This window comes from Micropterus dolomieu, linkage group LG02, assembly GCF_021292245.1.
Source record: "Micropterus dolomieu isolate WLL.071019.BEF.003 ecotype Adirondacks linkage group LG02, ASM2129224v1, whole genome shotgun sequence".
NCBI lineage: Eukaryota > Metazoa > Chordata > Actinopteri > Centrarchiformes > Centrarchidae > Micropterus > Micropterus dolomieu.
The window spans coordinates 5,706,922-5,728,395 of NC_060151.1; the positions used below are offsets into that span (position 1 = coordinate 5,706,922).

Here is a 21,474-nt window from a genome sequence, read left to right on the forward strand (position 1 = left end):
TTTGTTGGGCACTTTTGGGTCGCACCTTGTCTCCGTGTTGTCTTTCTTGGTGGCTGCAAAAGAAGTCAGCAATATTGCCACTTTTTGGCCCTCAGTCACACTGTAGATTTGCTTATCTAACTGACACACAAACAAAACTAACATTGGCTTTCTTTTGTCAAGGAAGACATGGAGATGACAGTACAGAGCATATTGCTAGCTATTGTCCAACATGGTAGTTTGTCATGGATTATCGCTAATCACTACTTTCCTAATGTTCTGTGACGAGCCTTGTATATGTGTGTGTTTGTGTGGGCATTACGCATGTGATATGTTTGACATATGTCCTTCTTGCATGTACCACAGGCCATGGAAACCCATATGCAAATTTAAACTAGGCCTGCACGATATGAGGAAAATCTACGTTGTGTGTTACCAATGTTCAATATGGCGATGACGATATGACTTGCAAAACACATATATTGAAGTGTGCTCATTAGTTATACAGTTAAAGTTCAATATGTCTAAATATTCAATTATATACATATGTAACACCTTGTTGACACCAGTAGAGCTGATCAAACGAGACCTAAGGTGAACCTTACTATCACACCGGGCTACTATATTAAAAGTGTGTTAAACAGGATCCTGGGTTTCTAAGCTGTTGATGGTGAGCTGGCTAAATATTCCCTGTTTACTAATATTCGTTAGAGTGACTTCAGGTAGGAGAAGTAAGTATAGACAACAAATAAACAATGTTTGTAAGAACACACCTTAAGAACTGTACTGAAGTTCACCAGAATAAAGTATTTATAGTCAAATTATAAGTCAAATATGGGAAACAACAATATTTATAGTATTATTTTTACTTTCCTTCCTAGTAGCAAGGGTTTCCTTTAAAACACCAGATTTTTGTATCAAACCCAAACCACTAAAGTTTTAAGTTCAAAGTTTAAACCTTACAATGAACACTTAATAAATCAACAAATAGCCAAAAGATGCTTTGTCAAACCACTCTTCAAAATTACAATTACCCTGTTTTGTTTCTCTTAGGATGGAATAAAAAAAATATTAAACCGTGTGTGTATGAACTTAATTAAAATAAATGTAACCTGTACAGATATAAATACCAAAAGGTACCCCTTCAGTATAATAAAGTCCCAAGTACAGCAATCTGTACTATCACAGTTCCAATTTAAAGAAATGTTCAAATTATTACCAAGGCTTGGATTTGTAAACTTTGGGGCCCATACAGTGGTGCACATATGAAAGAGAAATCCTTCAACTCCCTGGTAGTACAGTTCAATGTTCAGAAAAGTCTCCTCTTACTCATGCGGCTCCGTGGAATACCATATAATCTGCGTTCGAACACAAGATGGTCTCAACAGATGTCCATTTTTTAAACTCTAAATAAATGCAATCCCATGCAGTCGATGTTTTCATGGTAAACGTTCAGTCTGCTACAGGTTAATTAAATAAAACTGAATAAGTCCAAATGTTTGCGCCTCCATGTTGGACTCTGCAGTGTGAGACAGTTTGCAGTCGGGTTAGTCGGTATCGATTAATTAATCCTTTCTTTAAGGAACATTACTGTGTTTGCCCTTCCTCAGCCTGGTAGTGTTGCAGAACTGCTCTCCTGCATTTCACTGCATATGTTAGCACAGTGGTTCCCAAACTGGAGTTCTCCATCCATCTCCATCCCTTTATATTTATTACTTAATTTTCTTCTTTTTATATTTAATTTTTACCCATCAATTTCTGTTTTTCCTAATTCGTAGTGCTTCTCAGTGTAGTCAGTAAGCTCAGTACCAAGGATAAAAAAATCTATACACAAACAGGAAGTGTTTGGGCACCATTATGTTTGCATGTCAAAAAAAGCATCCATGCAGCTTGAATACCAGTGAAAATTTGCGTGCTGCACAGTTGGGGAAAAAAGCAAATGCTGGCTGGAGTGGAATTGAAAGTGTTAACCTAATGATTCCGTGCGTTCAAGAAGACCACTGCCACACTATACCAGATACATTACTTCATTTGACTAACTCAGATTGCTTTTTTTTTTTTAAGCGCTTCAATCAATTTTTATCCAAAATAATAGATGTGAGTGTTGATGTGGTAAGAGATTCTAATATTTATGTGTTTCACAAAGAGCAAACGATAATATCTAGAAGCTAAAATAGTTCTGCAAACCTTAATTGGTGTTAAAGTAATCAGCTTTCAGCTCTCCTTTTTCTCCACCTTTGTTTTTAGAACTTCTCTCCCCTCATCTTTGTCTCTGCTGTGGTCCTTTCTTCCATCTCTCATTGTATCATCTCCCAATCCCTTAAGCCTTCCTTCCTCGTTCCTCCTTCATCACTCTTTAACCACATCCTCTTTGCCTCGGAAAGCTGGGTAGGATTTGTGTGTGTGTAGATATGGAAGTGTGTGTGTGTATGTTGCACAAACGGGGGAGTTGTTGAGGCGTTGGGTGCCTGAAAGGCAGAGAGTGGTACCTTTTACCTTTTTGGCAGATTGCACAGGATTCAGTTTTGATGACTTTCATATGGTTGCTATGCAACCATAGGAAGACGTTTCCATCTTATCCATATCCTTAGCTTTATGCCTCCACTCCTCCATGCTCTTCCTCCTAATCTTCTCCACTGTCCCTCTCCTTCTCATTATTCATTCCTTCTCAGCTTTCTCTTGCTTTATGTCTCCCTCTTATCTCTCACCATGCGTTTTTTCCCCTCCAAATTATCTGTTCATACTTTGGCTCCTGTGCCTCTCCTCCCCTCTCACATAGAGGAGTCTCTGTCCTGGTCTGCTGCTGGCAACGCGTACAGCATCCAAGGTCACCCATACTGTGCTGTCAGTGTGACAAGTGGGCTGGGGTGCATGAGTGTGTGTTTGTGTGACAGGACAATTCTGCACAGTATACAATATCTCTTTCCTCACCCAAGCAAAAGTAATGTGTGTAATGTGTTGTTTGAACAGAAGTGAATGTCTTTTATGAATTTTTCTATACATCAGTGCTGATGTGTTTGTGTCCATGTGGTTTACCTCCTACTGTACTGTGGGTGGTCGTGTGGTCTTCTTGTATAGCTGCCCCCTGAGGTTCTTTAGGCAGTGATATAGGAGGTTGTGTGCAGTGCTGTCTGTCTGCAGTCACTACACCCAGCGAATATTGACTCTTGTCTGTGAAACAGTATATGGAGTATGAGGAGAGATGTGTCATTGTAGAGGAAGGTAATTATTGGGATTAAAGCTGCCACTTTATCAATAATGACTGTTTAGTTTGTGTGTAAATACGTCTGCATGAAGGCCTTTTTTTGTGTTTCTGTTGAGCCCTGAGGACACTCTATTTTTCCAGTCAGTTAAATAAATCCAGACCCATAATTTGTATATCGATATGTTGCATGCTGTAGCTGTCTGTCTTTTCTGGCACTCTAATACTGCACTAATTGCAGTACTTGAGGGGTTTTCACATGCTAACACGCAGCTGACTTGAATAGCTGTCTAACTAAAGTGGTGCTGAAGGTTTTAATCAAACGATTGGCAGGTGACCAGAAACACAACTTCAAATGAATGCTAATTGTGCTCTGTGTCCACTGGATGTGTAAATAGACAACTGTTTGCTAATGTGTTAGCCTTAACATTGTTAGATTGTGATAATTTGTTGCTTTTGTGTTTTCAGTTTGTGGTGCTGCCCCCAAGTATCAAAATAACTTTGAGGGTTTAATTTCATATTTGTGGTATTTGTAGTATTCCATTTTTCACATATAAAATACATTTCTGTATAATTGGCTGTTAGGTGGAGGCGCCTGCTTCATGCAGTCTCCTGTTGTGGAAGCAGTGGAGCGTGTAAAACAAAGTGATAAAAGCCATACACACAAGAAAAAACACCAATAAAAATGTCCAGTTAAGCAGCACACTTTGCCCAAAGCAAATAGCACAGCATCCCACTCACTTATTGAACGTCACACTCAATAAGATATCCAGTGATTTCCACATTTCATTCATTGCAATACTAAAAGCAGTAGTAGAATTGTAAATCAGGTCAGGCTGTCCTTGATCTCCTCATTGTGTACCATAGATCCTTCCTTTGAGTGAAATTACTATAAATTCCAGCTAGATGTTTTTCTCAATTGACAGAATAGCTCGTCACCCCTCAATTTGAACACATACATTTAACTATAGAATCTGTACAGTGGCCTCTAAATGTAAATTTATGGTTTAAATAACCTACAGCTGCTAGGTAGTTTATTCACTTGGGAGAGGAGCGAGAGGGAGTTGTCGACATCAGTTCCCCTCTCTTGTGTTTCCCTCTCGTTAGAATTGTGTTTCCCATAGTTGGCTCAGACTGTTCATGTGTCCTGACCTACACAACGATTTCCTGCTTCTTATTTACATAACCTGCATGTGTCATATTGCACATATGCTTTGGAGTCCCATATAGTCTCTAAATTGCATGAGTGATTGGTTTTTACTACAGGCCTCACAGTGGGATACAAATTCTAATGAATTCATGTATATATTGGAGGTCTTCACAATAGACTCAAGCTAGATTAGTATTTGTGATTTATTTTTTCCTACATTGTGAGGACCTGTATGTCTTTTCTCGTTACTTGTCAGGGTTTTCTCCCCCGCAAGATCTACTTTTTTGACTAGAAGGATGTGACAGACTGTGTTTGGTAGGCATTTTCAGACACTTGCAAGACAGCAATGACCCCTACTCCTTTCATCTTAGAACTATTCTAGACAGCACCTAGCGTTCCCTTTTTATAGAATTCAAATATTGTCAGTCTACCAAGTGATTAAAAAAAAACTATATACCCTGCTGCGCTCAGGCTGCAGTTTTCTACAGTGGTTCACTGAAAGAGATGATCAAAAGGAGGCAGATGTGTTCAGTTCATTTTAATGAGGAGCAGAGAAAGGATAAGACTACAGATATTAGAAGAAGACTGCATGAAAAAAATGTAATTTTACTCACCATCAGCAACATGCAGCCTTAATAGCCCACTTACTTTCCATTTTCCATCCAGGATGGCAGGGTATTTCACAGAAATGAAGGTGACTGCATCTTTAAAGTCTGCTACTTCATTATGTTGGGGGGAAATGGTATTGGTAAGTGCTGCATCCATTTTCCTGGGGCACTGGGTTCATTCAGCTCATCTTTTCAAGCCCTGTATAGGCCCTAATGCTCTGATACTCTATTATGATAGGATTTATTGACTTTATAGAGGTCTGAAGATTATTTAAAATGTTTTAACATCAGTGATTAATGACAGTGGGCTTTCTGTGATGCCTTCCTTTGGAAGCTATTAATATTGTGGAAATTTGTGTCAAAATGAGTAAAGTTATTTTTTGAGATAACATTATCAAGAACTACATGTTACAGTTTTACATCAGTTTCTAATGCGCACGCAAAAAAGGTTAAACCTTGTTCGTCAAGAATAATCACTTCGTGCAGCCGTTTCTGCTCATGTTTTCTTAGTATTCGTAGTTTCGTTGCAAAAAACTTGTGTGGTGTAATGTATCCATCTTTTATCTGAGCTTGCCTGTTACCCTGTCAGGGTTTTTAGAGACAAAGATTTAAAAGGTATCTACTCTTCTCCCGTTAAGTTGATAGTGAACCTGTGAGCAGGATAGGCTTTGTCATGTTTTCTGGTCTTTGGTTTTGACTGATAAATACCTTCCAACTTTTTCTTTTTATGCTTTTATCGGTTATTCTATATTTTACTTTTCCGTTATTTTACTTTCTCGTAATCTGCTAATTGTATTTTGGAAGGCTATGTAATTTGGTAGCCTACTAAGTTTATGGAAAAAATAAGTTCCAAGGCTGTTAATTAAGTTAGCTTGCTGATTGATTTTAAAAGCAGTTGCTGATTTTCAGTGTTTTTTGAAAGAACTGCTCCATTTAAACCCAAGAAAATAAATCATTAATTTATTATTGGAAACGTCATGCTTCAGATATGTTAAATTGTCACAGTGGAGCTTCAAAGTGTGGAATACATTTTCAATTATCTTCACATATTATGCACTTATGTTTTTGAAGAAAATGTGTTTTGAACCTCGCACTAGTATGGAAGAAGTTCTCAGTCACACAAACACACACACAAACACACACACAAACTTGGCTGAGTACCCACTGTTGGCCTTGCCGAGTTTGTGTAGGCGTGTTGGTGGGTGTTTTCTAGGCTCCGAGACTCATCCACATCAAAAATCGTAGGAGAAAAGAGTCATGAAAAGAAATAGCCTTAGATATGAGTACTGTGTGACCTCTGCTGCCAAATATTGAGACAGGACCACAGCCAAGAGTGCTCACTTCAAACGCAAACACACACACACACACACACACACGTGCATGCATGCTGTTCCAGGTCAGTGTGCCAGTCTCTTGGTAGTAAAAGTCAGCAGATTCAGAGACAAAGAAAACAATGAAAGTTTATTTATGCCTGGAGGATAGCTTCCCTTTCTGGTGCCCTGCCTCCCCTCTGAGGTCAAAGTTCAAGATCAGATACAGAACAACTGCAGTCAGTCTACTCACTTAATGTGAATCCAAAAATCTTGAGGATATGTGCAAAAATATCTCTGCTGTTTATTGCCGTTGTTCGGCTGGTTGTCTGGTTATCAGAACGATGATCTTCAGGCTCAGATGCTTTATGTGTTTGCAGACTACTGTGGGACACTGCGGCAAGAAAAGACACAACACTGTTTCTACGGTTTCTACAGAGAGTACTCTGCTGAAACAAGTATCTAGTACAGATGCTGTACTAAATGTAGTAAATGTAGGAACGCAACGAAAGCCCCTTTCAAGCCACACGCGAAGCGCCGCGACCTCAGCTTTCCCTCGTTTCCAGCAACTTTACTTGCGTTTTATTTTCTTTTGTTTTGTTAAAAGTTATCAGTCCGTTAAGTTACACTAGTTTAATTGAAGAACGACCAAGTTCTTTTCTTTTTAAGCTTGATTCGTCGAGTGAGGACGGCCAACCCCTGAGGGTTTTTCTTCATTCCAAACACGGAGAACCCCGGAGAATTCCCTAGCAAAAGGCCAGGAATCGGGCAGTTAGCATGGGACCCGTGAAACAGGCCAAGGCAGGCCGCCGGCCCACCGTAAGGCAAAACAAGGCATTCTGTGATCAGTGATGTCCAATAGTGTTAATAGATTATCTTTTTAACTCTTAAAACTCATAGCTTACTTTCATTAGTTCTCTTCCGCCGTATGAGTCAAATGCTCCCCACAATAGAACCCCATATTCTCATTGTTAGCCATTGTTTATTTCTGAGATGTATATTTTAACCGCATTTTTATATTCACCTTAGTTAGTTAATAAACTCCACTGTAATCAAGGAATTGTGTGTATTGCCTGTCTCCGAGTCCCTGCCAAGAGAATTTACCCCTTCGATATGAGACTGACTGACTGATTTAAGATAATTGAGCGATTGTTAACTAACTGATCACTAGTGAATAATTGTCTAATTATTAGCCATACTCAGGGAGTCCCGAGACCCTGGGCGGACGGTATATCGGGTGGTGCACCTAGTTTGGAGGCATGAATTAATATTCCCGGAAATTTTCATTTTCATGACTGTATTAAAATCATATGTAAGCTTTAGACCTGCTACAATTGTGATCAAAAACATTGCTCTGAAACTGTTCTGCAAAAGGTTTTCTAATTAATATAGCATCTTCTGATCAACCCATATCAATTTCAGGCTTAAATTATCAATGTCTGGTTTAAGCCCCTCCCATTCCAAGTACAGATACGGATATTGATCATTTAGTTGTTTGAACAGATACAGATAATGGTGTACTCAGTCATCCATAATTGTTACTTTATATGAAACAGGAATAAGGAAAAAATCAACACTGTGTTCCTTACGCTGTCTGGTCCCAAGTGCATTAATTCCTACAGAAGATATAAATCTTTAAAACTATGTCACATATATATATATATAGTTTCATTTATATTTCATAATCTTTTTTTCTCTTTTCTTTATCCCTCTTTGCAACAGGCAAAGGTCGTTCATTCTGGCGATAAATGATCTTTTTTTTCCCACATTCACACCCAATTTGGCAGGCAAGCAGCCATCACCTCGAGATTTTTTTGCATTCTGACACTCACATTGTATTTCTGCTAAATTACTGTTAACTGCCTGTACTGTACATCTGTCACTGTAGCCGGTGGAGAGAGAGAAGTTTTTTTCTCTCCTGGTTACAGAATGATGAATATTGTACAAAATGGTTCTTCCCACTCATGCCCACCCTCTCTCCTGCCATCTTCCTTCAGAAGATTAATCCTGATGTCTCTCTCATTTGGCGTTTCTCTTGCCAGTTAATTAGCCCCTCGGCTGAGGTTTCATTTGTTTGCCTGGGAGGCTCATGTGTGTTAAGAAGAAGAGACTAGTAGTGAGGTGCCTTTTGTTGTTGTTGTGTGTGCGAACCTTGACTTATCACAATTCAATTACCAAGGTGACATACTGTACAGATGATATGCAGCTCTTGCCTTGACGCTCTTAGTTGAGATTTTGAAAAGGCCTTTATCAGTGTTTCCTGAGTAGGTGCCCAACAAAAGTCTTGGCCTTTCATGGAATTATTAACAGGTCTACAGGGTACAGGCCCAGGGGCCACTGGAGCAGAGCCTCTATATTAGGTGGCTGTTAACATTTCTCTCTGGGAAGTCAATCAAACGACCACAAAGAGATTTGAGATGAAAAACAACTACAGAGTATTTAGCAGAAAAACACAGAGATAAATGTTATCTGGTATTACATTTTAAGACGCGGACATGGTGGAAATTTTACATTACGGAGTGACAGTAAACGCACCAGTCCAGATGTCACTCCACGTTGGTTTTTCAGTCTAGCACAAGAGCCGACAGAGCATGTCGGCCGCCGTAACTTCTACTGCGCGCTTTGAAATGGAGGGGTGAGCAGTGACTGATGGTGCCTTCATGTGGTCTCGGAATAATCTGAATCTTTTTTTCCTCCTTAAATATTTATTGCAAAAAGAGAAACAAAGTGAACATGGGAAATAAAGAAGTATGCAGAACTTTGGTTCATGCAAATGTATGTGTTGCATATACATATTTTGCTAACAGTCAGTATAGAGTGAACTAGATGTCTGGGTGTTGTTTATACGCTCTGATAATGCTAATCCAACACATCTTTGTAGCAGCGTCCATGTTGATTCCACATTCCGAATTAAGAGCACATGAACACACACTGTAGTCGGAAGAAGGACTTAATAACTCGTGAAATGTTACCATCCAAGGAGCATGCGAATGCACCGTGAGCTGCAGGTTGCAATTTGTGACCCTTACCACTAGATGCCACTAAAATTTACACACTGAACCTTTAAAGTCTTTGAATCACAAAGATTTGCAGAGCCCCCCATCTATCTGTAAAGTTTGGATTTGCATCACAGTTTCATTGAATATGTGAGTGTTTTAGTGTGCGAGAGCAAGTTTGTGAGTGTGGGACTTTTAATGTATCAACAAGTGGTGCTAACAGCATTAAGAGAGCTTGAGGCTCAGCCATGCAAATAGACATTATTCAGATCAAAACACATGACTCTCACGGTTGCTTACAGTACAGTGGAGCCTCCAACTATGTGCATGCATGTGTGTATATTAAGCATGAATATTGCATAGATGGATGAAGATTAACACTGTGTGTGTGTGGGTCTGTACATTGTGTGCATTTAAATGTGGGTTGCCAGCAACAGATTTTCCACCCTGTAGCTGCTTTGCATACAGAACAGGTACTGCAGCGTCTGGTATTGCAGAATGAACTCTATGCATTTGTTTTTGATTTCCTTCTATCACCACTACAGAGCTGCTGTGACATGCAGAAACACACTGTGGCTCCTGTGCTTGAACCACTTTCTTGTGCAGCATTGCTAGAATGTCTTTGTAAATGCCATATAAGAAATCGGTATGCGCGTTCTTGCAACCACTGTTTAAGAAAAATCACAACAAGAACGCCTGCACACAATTTTGATCCCAGTCTGATCTTCAGGTCAAAATGTTCAAAAATGGATACCACACCCATATAAAAAGTATGTGAACCCTTTGGAATTACCTGGATTTCTGATCTGATCTTTATCTAAGTCACAACAATAGACGAACACAGTCTGCTTAAACTAACGCCAAACAAACAATAAATGTTTTATGTTTTTATTGAACACACCATGGAAACATTAACAGTGCAGGGTGGAAAAAGTATACTAACCCATAGGCTACTGACTTCTCTAAGCTAATTGGAGTCAAGAGTCAGCAAACCTGAAGTCCAATCAATGAGACATTGGTTGGTTAGAGCTGCCCTGCACGATAAAAAAAAAACAAAAGAGCTGTAAGAAGACCTAAGATTAAGAATTGTTGACTTGCATGAAGCTGGAAAGGGTTACAAAAGTATCTCTAAAAGTCCTGATGTTCATCAGTCCACAGTAAGACAAACTGTCTATAAATGGAGAAAGTCCAGCACTGTTGCTGCTCTTCCTAGGAGAGGCATGGGGATGTCATGCGGCGTTTGTAAGAAAGACAAAAATCAAGGTTCACTTTTTAACTACATCTTTTAATAATTGTGCAATTTCTTGCATCAGAATCAGAAGGAGCTTTAGTGCCAAGTAGTGTTTTGATGAGGTGCTACACTTCGACAAACATACAGTTGACATAAATAAATGTAGAAATATGTAAATATGGAATGGAACGTTGCAGATATATATACCTGTGCATTATTCTGGGTCTGTGCCATGCAGAAGTAACGTAACCGAAGAGAATATTGTGTACATATAAATATATAAACTGACAACATAAAAATATACAACACTTCTATACATCACTTCTCTTATCAGGCGTAGCTCATCAGAAATGATGTTGATGCCATTTATGGTGTATCGCTGTAGCCGCAGGACTGTGTCAGTGAGCACCCCACCACTTCCAGGCGTGCCATGCCATCCTCCGACACAATCCCACACACGCTGGCCGCCCCAATTATGGCAGCAATTTTGTTGTCCAGTGGTGTGAGCTCAGGTGTACTCACCAGTTGCAGCCATGCTCTGGCACGGACTGGACTGTTCTGTCCCACTGACACTGTTGACAGCTGCAGCAGCACGTTGCCACTGGCATGGTTTCTTATTATTTGTGCTGCTGTGGCCACCAAATAACATTGTTTTCTGGGCCTCCACCTCCCCTACAAGAGTTTCTATTTCGGTGTCTGAATAGTTACGTTTCTTGGTTTTCTTCTCCCCTGTTGCCATGATTCACCATAAGGAAAGGACAATCGCATGGCAGGCTCATTAATATACGGATCAGCATTCATGAGGTGCTTTGCATCGACTATGATTACAAATGGGCATGTGCAGCCTTGATGACAACTTTTTCTGTTGTATTTTTAAACTTCCATCTATCTGGGTCTGTTCACAATTAATAGCAAAACCAGAAGGGCTAAGGACTTGCTTTAAATTCTTGAAAACAAAAGTCTGGAGAACTTGTGGAGTCCTGAAGCCACCAAACTCAGCCCCAATACTCGTCTGTCCATAAAAATCACAAATAAAATCACTGACAATCAACATCCTTGTTGAGGTCCAGTAATAATGCAGTGTTGTGGTCATATTCTAATCTGTCTTCGTGTTTTGTCTTCCATAGGTGGAGCCCCCGAAGAAACCTACCTGTACGTGTTAAGACGAATGAGCCAAGCATCGACCTTTTCAGATGGACACTGGGAGACCGCAGTATTGTGTTTCAAAGACACAAGATTGAAGAATACACTCAAGAGTGATGCAACACCGTTTTACCTCCCGTCCTCCTCTCCTCTTCCACTGATTCAATCAGAGAAAAACTCTTCTGCATTCTACCTCCCAGAGAAATAGCAAACAGCAATTTAATATCTGTTATCAGCAACATTTCTTCATTTACCTCAGGGATTTTCTCCCACTGCCTACCTCTTCCACCGAATCAGCCAACCCAGTGATGTAAAGCAAAAACACACCTCTGACCCCTCACTGCTGTTACCATGACAACCTGTATTGCCTCTCAAGTTTTCCTCACTGCAGCCGAAACAACCAGCAATGACCTTGGACCTCTTACCACCTGTCAGTTCAGACCTGCACACTGCCTAAATTGTACTCGTCCACACTTGTAGCCCGGACCTCTGGCTAGTTATAACTGGAAGCAAAAGGGTCACAGTTGCCATGCAGTCAGCTACACACACACAATAGACTTCACCTTTCAATACAATATACCTGGCAGGCAACTATATACCTCAGCAGGTACGGATTCTAGATAGGCACCCAGTCAACAGGACACTTTTCAGCTACAGCACTAAGCCTGGTGCTTCATTCTACCCAGCAGACAACTCACTTAAGCATCTTCCATTTGCCTTAGAGTCAAGAAGATAGCAACTGTAGCCAGGGAGGCCTCAAGAGAAGCAGAGAGAGAGACTTCACTTCACTTAATTTCCTTCTCAGCAAAGTCTCATCATAGACGAGCCTCACGATCTAAGCAGTAGCATAAATCAGCAATTGCCCAGGAGGCCTTCAAAGATCACAGAAGAGACACCGAAGTTTCTCCTGCCGTGAGCTTCCTCTTCACCCCACGAAAGCCTCCATAGAAGTGAAGCTACCCACGGAGCAGGAGAAGTTCTTTCTAAATCTGGAGGCAAGCCACAAAGAATAACGAACTTCATGGCAGATTTAACTCGGAGCATTATAAACCTTGGAAAGAGAGAAGAGTAAACACAGAGAAGATCCATATTGTGTGACAGCAAAGAGAAAAGGAAGGGGAGCATTAGTAAAAAGAAGACCGCGGCGGTGAGTTCCGTTTTCTTATTTTCTTGTTTATCAGCATGCTTCCTTCACATTTTGCTTTTCTCTAAGAGGAGGCCAGGGTGTAAAGAATATACCAGTAATATAGTGGGATTGAATAAGGTCCACATTTTTTACTTTCTTGTTTTCATCTCATGCTATTGAATACCAATGGAAAAAAGAAAAATACTTTGGCTTTCACATTTTTCATTTCTTATCTTTTCCTTTCTTTGTATCACTAACTGACATTTAAATGGCATTTCTGGCTTATTAGATGATCCAGAGTGGAGACAGACAGGAGATTAAGAGAGATGGAAAGAGCGCTTTGCAGTAAAGGTCATTCACTGAATTTGAACTCTCCTTCAATAACATACATCTTGGCAAAGAAATCTCACCAGAACAAACTTGGCTTGAACGACAAGTCTCTGGGAAGTTTGTAGCTTGAAGCACCCCTAACTGAGTATGTTATGTAAACTCATCAGTCAATTTTCTTGATTTTCATGCTTCAGTTGGTGTATGTCAGTTGTACGCTTGGTTTGGCCTGGTGACTGTGTTGAACCAGTCCTGAGGATTTTATCTTGAGAAAAACACAGTATGACTTCTGTCAATCCACAGAGATGTGAAAACGCTTTCAGCCACCCAGAAGGATTTCAAATTAGTGTAGTTTGTGATTTTGAATTTCATACATTTTAAAGTAGATATTTAGCCAAGCTCAAAGGATGGCAATGTTGGTGAGTCGTTTGATCTGTTGTTCCAGATGGATTGCTATAAACATTTTTCAGAGATGTTCATGGTTCCCAGACGATTTAGCCTAATGACTTTGTAGATCCTTTTTCCTCTTGCACCGCCATGAGGTTGTTTTTTTAATACATTAAAATATCTCAACAGCTATTGCTTTGGATGGAGTGCCATTGCGTACAGACATTCATGGTCCCCAGGGGATGAATTTTAAAAACTTTGATCCCCTAACCTTTCATCTAGCGAAAGTCAAAATTTCTGTTTGGTTCATGGCAAGATACTTGCAAAACCAATGACATTCCCATCAGCCTCAGCAATACTTTGTTCAGTGCAAAATTCATTCAGCGTGTTAACATTGTCCTTGTGAATGTGTTAGCATTAGCATTCATCTCAAAGCACTCGGGTGCTTAAATATAGCTGAGCTGCTAGCATGGCTTTAGACTCCTAGTCTTGTTAAACTATAATTTCTACTGGTTCATGAATATTCTGTATTTTTTGTGTGATTCAGCAGTAGAATTCAGTCAAATCCTATAATTGTGTATATAAATATTATATGTGCTGGCCTGGTTTGTATCACTATCTCTTTTTCTCAGTTGCTGTTGTCATCAAATTCTTACAACTGCCTTCATGTTGCAAAACTGCAATGGAATAATTATGTGAAAGAAACTTTGAGTATTCTGCTGCCCATCACTTAGGGTATCCCTTTCCAATTGGACTGGATAAACCTGCATCATGTACCAAAACAAGACATTTTCTCTTGCATAAGGAGAGGTGGACAGCGTAAGGGTTAAAAAAAGAAGAAACATGGTCCAGATTTCCATCTTTTCATTATGATCTACTTTACATGTGAAAAAGCTTTAGTCATAAGACGATTGTTGAGATCCCTGCATGGAAATATTATCCAGCACTGCTGCTGCATGTTAACTCTGTACTTTGAAACGCACTGATATAATCCAGGACCTTGGTAATGTGGCCACAATGTGATCTTTGGTTGACCAAAGTAGGGAAACGAGGGAGAAGAAAAGTAGTGGATAAAGAGTAATGGAGAGATTACAAAGACAGATGGCTTAGAGATGGGAGGTAGAGAATGGGGAAAGAGACAGAATGATGTGGGAGGGAGAACAGAAAGAGACAAAGATGGATGTAACTCCACCAACAGGACTTACCTCAGACACCCTCTGTGCTTTCCTTCCACCCCTCCCTCAGTCATTCACAGGGATTCACACATGTATTACCCTCCATCATTGAAAGTCTCCTCACATCATAGTTCCATACCTTGTTCCCGCCCTCTGCTTCGTGTTGCTATGGCAACACACACCCTTCCCCAGCCACCTGTGTCTAAGATCTCAGATACGCAGTGATCTAAGGAACGCAGAGCCTACGTAGGCCAATCAAATTGGCGGTTTATTTGTGTGCCATTATGCGCACAAGTACGCGCGTGTGTGTGTGTGTTTGTGCGTGTGTGTGTGCGTGTGTGTGTGAAGGGCAGTGAACTACTTGGACCAATCACACGGCTTGGTGAAGTGTGTGTGTGTATGTATTCACATATATATTTTAAGTGGCTCAGTGTTTCTGCTGCAGCATTAAAGAAAGTCTCTCGATGATGTCCCATTATCTCCTGTGTGTTTGTGTGCGTGGGTAAATGAAATGGGAGAATTGAATGAGTCATGATTGGGCTCTCTGAGACATTGTGGCAGTCATGCTGAGTGTGTGTGTGTGTGTGTGTGTGTGTGTGTGTTCATGCCACTGAGTGCCTCCTGGGTTCAGTGAAGATTTTTACACTTGAAAAATAACAGTGAAATAAACCAGAGGTCTCTGAAACTCATTTTCTACAGGCAATGGACAGATGTGTCTGTACACAGATGGAGGAGAGGGGACACTCCTCCATCAGAAATCTTTTTTAAATTACGAAACATTAATACCTACCATGTACTAGGGCAGAACGATTTGGGGGGGACATCTAATTGCGATTTTTCTGCCAGATATTGCGATTGCAATTTGATTTGCGATTATTTAAAAAAAAAAAAAGTTTAGCTAAAGTTATATATTCCTTATCAGCTTCCATTTGAGGGAAGCCGCGTCAAGCAACACAGAGCAGATGAACCGGACAGGATGTCAGACACAAAACCGCACCCTGTGCAGACTCTTGATTGTATATCAACAATAAACAGTTAAAAAAAGAAGAATCAATTTAACTACGTAGCCTACTTAATCATGGTAGAAGCACAAAAAAAAATCAAGGACAACTGAACAAATTAACACAATCTGAACAAGTCAGCAAAGTCAGGCTGGCGAAACGCTCTTATTCTGAAAGGCTCCATGTGTGAAATGTAGCCTGCACAGAGCAGAACGGGCCCACAGAGGGCGGTTCTCCGTAACTGAAGCACACAGAATGGCAAATTAACAACACATCAACAATGTAGGGCAGGCTAAACGCTTCGCTGCTTCACTTCAGTGTGAGTTGACGCCAGACAAAATCGCGGCCCAGCCGCTGCCTGTGTCGGTTCACCTGACGCCATCACCCCACGTTTCGTTTGTTGTAGTAAAATCTACACGCCCTCTGCCCGCTCTGATTGGTGAGTAGGACTGTAACAGGGGAAGCGTGGAGCTTGTGATTGGCGAGCAGATCTGTCACACAAGGATGACAACACAATGAATTTGTACCTGCATGACTGTTTAAAACGGATCAGATGCACTGTATATTTAACCTACATTTTAATCGCCGTCTTCACAATTAGCTGATCGCGTTCTTTCAAATCGCAATTTAGATTTGAAAACTTGTAATCGTTCAGACCTACCATGTACTTTATAGTTAGTTGTGTTTCAGCTTCGGTAGTGATCTCAGTCGACGTACTACCAGATGACACAAGAAAGTCAACTCTCTAACCATTAACTTTGCATCCTATTCATTTTGTTTTGTATACATATACCCATGCTTTTATTTTACTACTCAGTGTAACTTTGTATTATATGCCTTGTTAAGTGCTGTGTTTTAGTGAAAATTAGCTTCAAGCCTCAGCAATAGTACTATAACATCGTCCTTACTGGCTGCTGCGTCGCTTGCCAGTTAGGACCTTTTCAATAGAAAACAACGCAACTGATTTTGTCATGGACGCTTATCTGGTCACATTCAGTTAGGACACTGTGTAAGGTGTCATCACATTTGATAGCTGTCAAACTCAACCTCCTGGTTTATATCTGTACCCTCCCCTAGCTTATTGTTTGGTAGTTGTGCCGATGTCTGTGTCCTTTTCTTTTCCTTGGGTTGTACTTTGTTGCGTTTTTTCAGATTTTGAGAAAGGAGAGGCTCAGTCAATGAAAATTAACAAAAAGATTTAATTACAAAAATTAGTGAATAAAGACATGGCATTACAGAACAAACAAATAACACTGCAGTGGACTGAAAAGTTGGTCCTCCGTTCAGATTTACAGCTTTCAGTCAAGTCCGAACAGATTGAGCTAAAGCCGCATCCAGCAGTGGACTGAAAAGCTGCTTCTCCTCCCAGATCCACAGCTTACAGTCCTGATTCTCACAAAATAAATTGTTAATATCCTCCAGGTATGTGGGCGGGTCCATTTTCCTCCAAATGGCTTAGGTCCATAGCCATTGGTCGTCACCCAATTGGGAAGGGTGTACCTTACTGTTCTACCTTTTGGTCGAACAAAAGAGCACCGATCCCAGACGTGAAACCCCGCTTCAATCTACAGGAATAAACAGTCTTTTGCTCTAAACTAATCATAGAGAACAACTGGGCTTGTCTCCAAAATGGTTGACACCTTGACCTATCTTAAGTGTCAATGAAACAGTCAAAACAAAACAGTCCTTCTGGCACTAAACAAAGAGGTGTCAGTTTTCTTCACATTACAAAGAGGATACAAACAATGGTTTAATCAACATTCTAATGCAATTGCCTGGCCTAAAATCCTGCAGTTTTACATTTGAAGAAAAACACTGAAACACTGGAATTAAGTTTGTTGTAACTTTTTAAAACTCAACAACTTTCATAATGAAGCCAATTTACCTATTTAATTGTTATTTCTTGTATTTATTTTGAATCTTTTTAATTAGCACTCCCTTGCTTGTTTCTCCCTCCTCGGTCTTACTTTTTAACCAGAACACCCCCATTAAAACATGCATGATTACAGCACTTTGCTGTAATATAGGTCACCCTCATAAAAAAGGCAGTGTTTTGCTCTGTGGTTCTCTCCAGAATTAAAGGCAAGTTTTTTCTGCACTGTCTCACTTGATCATTGGAGCATTACAAACAACAGCTGTGTTTGTTAACATCTGTCTCAGTGTTCCAGTGTGCTTCTGCTTTAAAGCCTTAAACCTAATGCAAAAAAGATATCCATGTCATGTCCCTATCATGGCATCCACACTACGAGGGTAAGTATGCTCTCTGTAAGCCGATTTCAGTCTGTCAGTTATATAACATGCCATGGTGATTTTAATTTATTAAATTTATTGCTATTTTGCTATCATTGCTATCAAATGTTTACTGGCCAGCAGCCCAATGAAAGCCCCATGCCCTGTTATCTATGTGTTGGTTTTGAGCAGTAGGTACGGCTTAAGCTTGACATTTGATGAATGACGGAGTTGCTGCTGTCACTCAGTGGCGCAAGTTCGCAGGGCAAAGTTCACCAAAGCTGAAGTCGACGCGGCACATACACGTGGATTCACTTCGCCTCCTCAAGCGGATCCTCTTATCGCAGCAATTCCATTTTATCCAATCATTTCCCAACTGCACTAGAGAAAAAGAAAAACAACAGGACGCTCAGTCTGCACAACAGGGTCCAGAACATTGTGAACACTTTTCTGTTCACAGTGAGAGTAATCCCAGTGCTGATCAGGATGTGCATGAAAGCTCCACAAAAGCTTTGACTGAGAGGAGCCAATCAATACTGTTGCTATAGGACTAATGTGTGACAGGCATGTCTCTAGTAGTCTTTTAATAATCCCAGTGTGGGATGTTAGCAGCACAAAATGTAGGATAAGCCTGTAAAAACATATAACACAAGAAAATGATAAATGGATGTTGCTGAGAAGCATTTAGTATTCTGCTGCTCGGTGCACCTCAGGGTGGATGCCAGTCCTTAATCACAGCTGGGTTTACATCTTTTTTTTTCTCAAAACATCTGACATATTCTGGGATATGAGATGAGAAGAAATGGATTTTTTTTACCTGTGAGAGTGATAGAATTTACTTAATTTTTTTTTTTTTTGAAAGATGTCGTATTAGAGAAATATTTCATAGTGTTGGATGCAGGTCTGACTGGACCCACTTCAGTTGGAAATCTGACTGAATGGGATGGAGTTCCCAGGATTGGAGATACTGTAATTACCGTATGAACAACTGGATTAAGATACTGCTGTTGTTAATGCAACATTTCCCACTGCCGCTTCTTTACATTAAAAGGCTTTTATTCTTTTCCAGTCGCAGAAAGCGCATTCAATTTGTAACCCAAGGTTCATGCTGACAGCAATCATTCATCAAAAATGTGTCTACAAAACAAGAAAAGTGTAATTTTCTAAATTTTTTGACAGTGGATCAGTTTTAACTATCGCATGGACAAATAAAACAGTCAGGAACACCCACAGTGAGCTGTTAGACGAAGAGCGGTAGGCAACAGGCTGCACACCTCCAACTCATCAGCAAGGTAACCAATTTTTTTTTTCTGTGCACTCCTGGAAATCTACTCGTTCAGTGTGCAGCATGAAATCACACGGTACTTTATTATGGCATGGAGGAAAAATTTAAAATAATGACTTCTTTATAAAAGCAACCTAAGTTGCTCTGACTGTACTATGAACAGATACCCCAGTTGCTGTTCTGTTCTGTCTTTCTCCTGACGGTGCTTTGACTTACCTATGGGACCTTATGGACATCTAAAGACATGGTGGCCTTGCAAGAATAGATACTCAGCCTCAACAACAGAGCATGGCTTGTTCAATAACACATTATTCAGTCTCATGCAGATGCAGAGCAGCTTGAAGCAAAGCATGAATGCTAGTAATATGTTCTACCTACTGTATATCGGTAGGAAAGCCACCCAGGACATTTACCCTGGGAGCTTTAGCTCATGTTGTTATCAGGGAAGTCCTCTGACTGAATGGGATTGGCTGTATACAGTAAAGCCAAATATAATATGAGTCATTTTGTCCACTTGTTTGAATGTGACTGGATAGGTCAGCTGTTAGCTAAACAGCTTAGCACCAGTGAACCAATACAGAGCATGAATGAGACAGCTGACAACAAGATGCCCTGCACCTGTAAAATGCTGCTGTTGACTCAAACTGTATTTGTACTCTGGCTTCTTTATTTTTGCTCAGGATGAAGGGCATCTGTTCAAACCTAAACCTTGCAGCCGCTTTCGTTCCTGACACTCTATATAGGAATATAGGAATCTACCATTAAAGGTAGTGTTATGTTGTGTTCATACTGTACACACATTCAGTTTTATAATTCACATATAATGGGTGTTTGAGGCCATGGAATGTGTTGTTGACCTTTTCCGCCTCCCGTCACTTAACTCGAACGGACACAGCATAAAGAGGCATGTGTGCATACACATACAGTAATACACACTCCTACGTGTTACCCCTGGTAATACATGTGCATACTTACATGGACAGTACAGCTGTCACACACATGTCGAGTTTATTTATTTTCTTTTTTCTTGTCTGTAGTTGTCATTGTCTTTCCTTCTCTTTTGATCACTGCTACTCTATTTTGATCTCTCATTCTCACCTGCATCCCACCTTCCTTTTCTGTCAGCTTCTCTGCTTTTGTTTTAAGGTTTGGTTCATTAATGGATCAGTGCTGAAATGCTGAAAAAAGCCTGATGTTTAGTGTTCAAGCAGAAGTAACCCAAATAAACTGTATTGCAATCATTTCCATCTTTTGCGTGCAAATTGGAACCCATGGATTCTAAAGAATATTTAGGCACGCAGCTGGTCTTTAGCTGGACATTTGATCCAGTATTTTACCAATAATAATAACATTTTAAGGTTGGAACGTTGCTATGACAGTCACGTGGCAGCATTAATGAGGTATCAAGAATCTCAATCTCAGTTCCTAGCATGCAGCCGACAGCTGGAAGTATCCGTTAGATCTTTTCAAAATTTACCGTGCAGTGCTATGGTTTCTCTCACTTTTCTCCAAGCCCTCTCCTTTTTTGTCCTCGCTCTGTACAGTAAAGGTGTTGAATTGTGGAGCTCCGGGTGCCCACAGAATAAATTTTCTTCCATTTAACTGAGCTACTGGCAGCTACTGTTAGCAGTAGTTAGCAGTTACTATAGCAACAAATAAAGCCATCTGTCCGTCAAGAAACTAACTAACTTTCCTTCACAACCGAAACAACTGAGCCACCTCCAAATGAGCAGAGTATTCTCGCATAGCCGTTCCCGTGCTGGATTTGAATTGCCTACATGGACAAAGATTCACAGGAAACGATGCGGCATGTCATCCGGTGTTACTGTTTGTAATTTTATCTCAGTGATGTCAGTAACTATAGCTGTGCAGTAAAAGTTGTTTTTCTCTTGGATGAGCTTTGCTATTTTATGTTTTTTAAAAAAGGTGCTATATAATAATAATAATAATGGAATAATAATAGTTCCAGAGTTGTACTTTGAGCAAATCTACTTAGTTGTTGTACATCCCTGTTCAACCCAGTTTCATGAGGTGCTTTGCATCTGATTAAAAAAACTTCACAGCTGTGAGCATGACTTTATGCAGGGTGACTCTCCGTAGTTTAGCTTAGCTAACTCAGTAGAGGTTAGCCATTTACACAATTTAGTAATCAACATTGACTTTACACTGATATTTATAGCATATTCGACAAAGAATTAATAAAAACGATTTGAGTCATAAAAAAAGCATCCGATAATAAAGCTTTGAAATCTCCAAGGGGAGTGAACGGGTCTTGCTTGAGGGCAGTTTGCAGTTCATTGAACTCCATATGGTGTAGCTAAGGTT

General features: G+C 40.2%; 1 protein-coding gene across 4 annotated transcripts in view; it reads left to right on the forward strand.

Annotated features, from left to right (window-relative positions):
* LOC123984492 (thyroid hormone receptor alpha) overlaps positions 1-21,474 on the forward strand; it is a 102,461-nt gene that overhangs the window by 27,485 nt on the left and 53,502 nt on the right. For all 4 annotated transcript variants that reach the window (XM_046071419.1, XM_046071428.1, XM_046071411.1 and 1 more), the window contains one exon: positions 11,604-12,766. The gene's annotated coding sequence lies outside the window, so the exon portion shown is untranslated. The remainder of the gene's footprint in view (positions 1-11,603; positions 12,767-21,474) is intronic.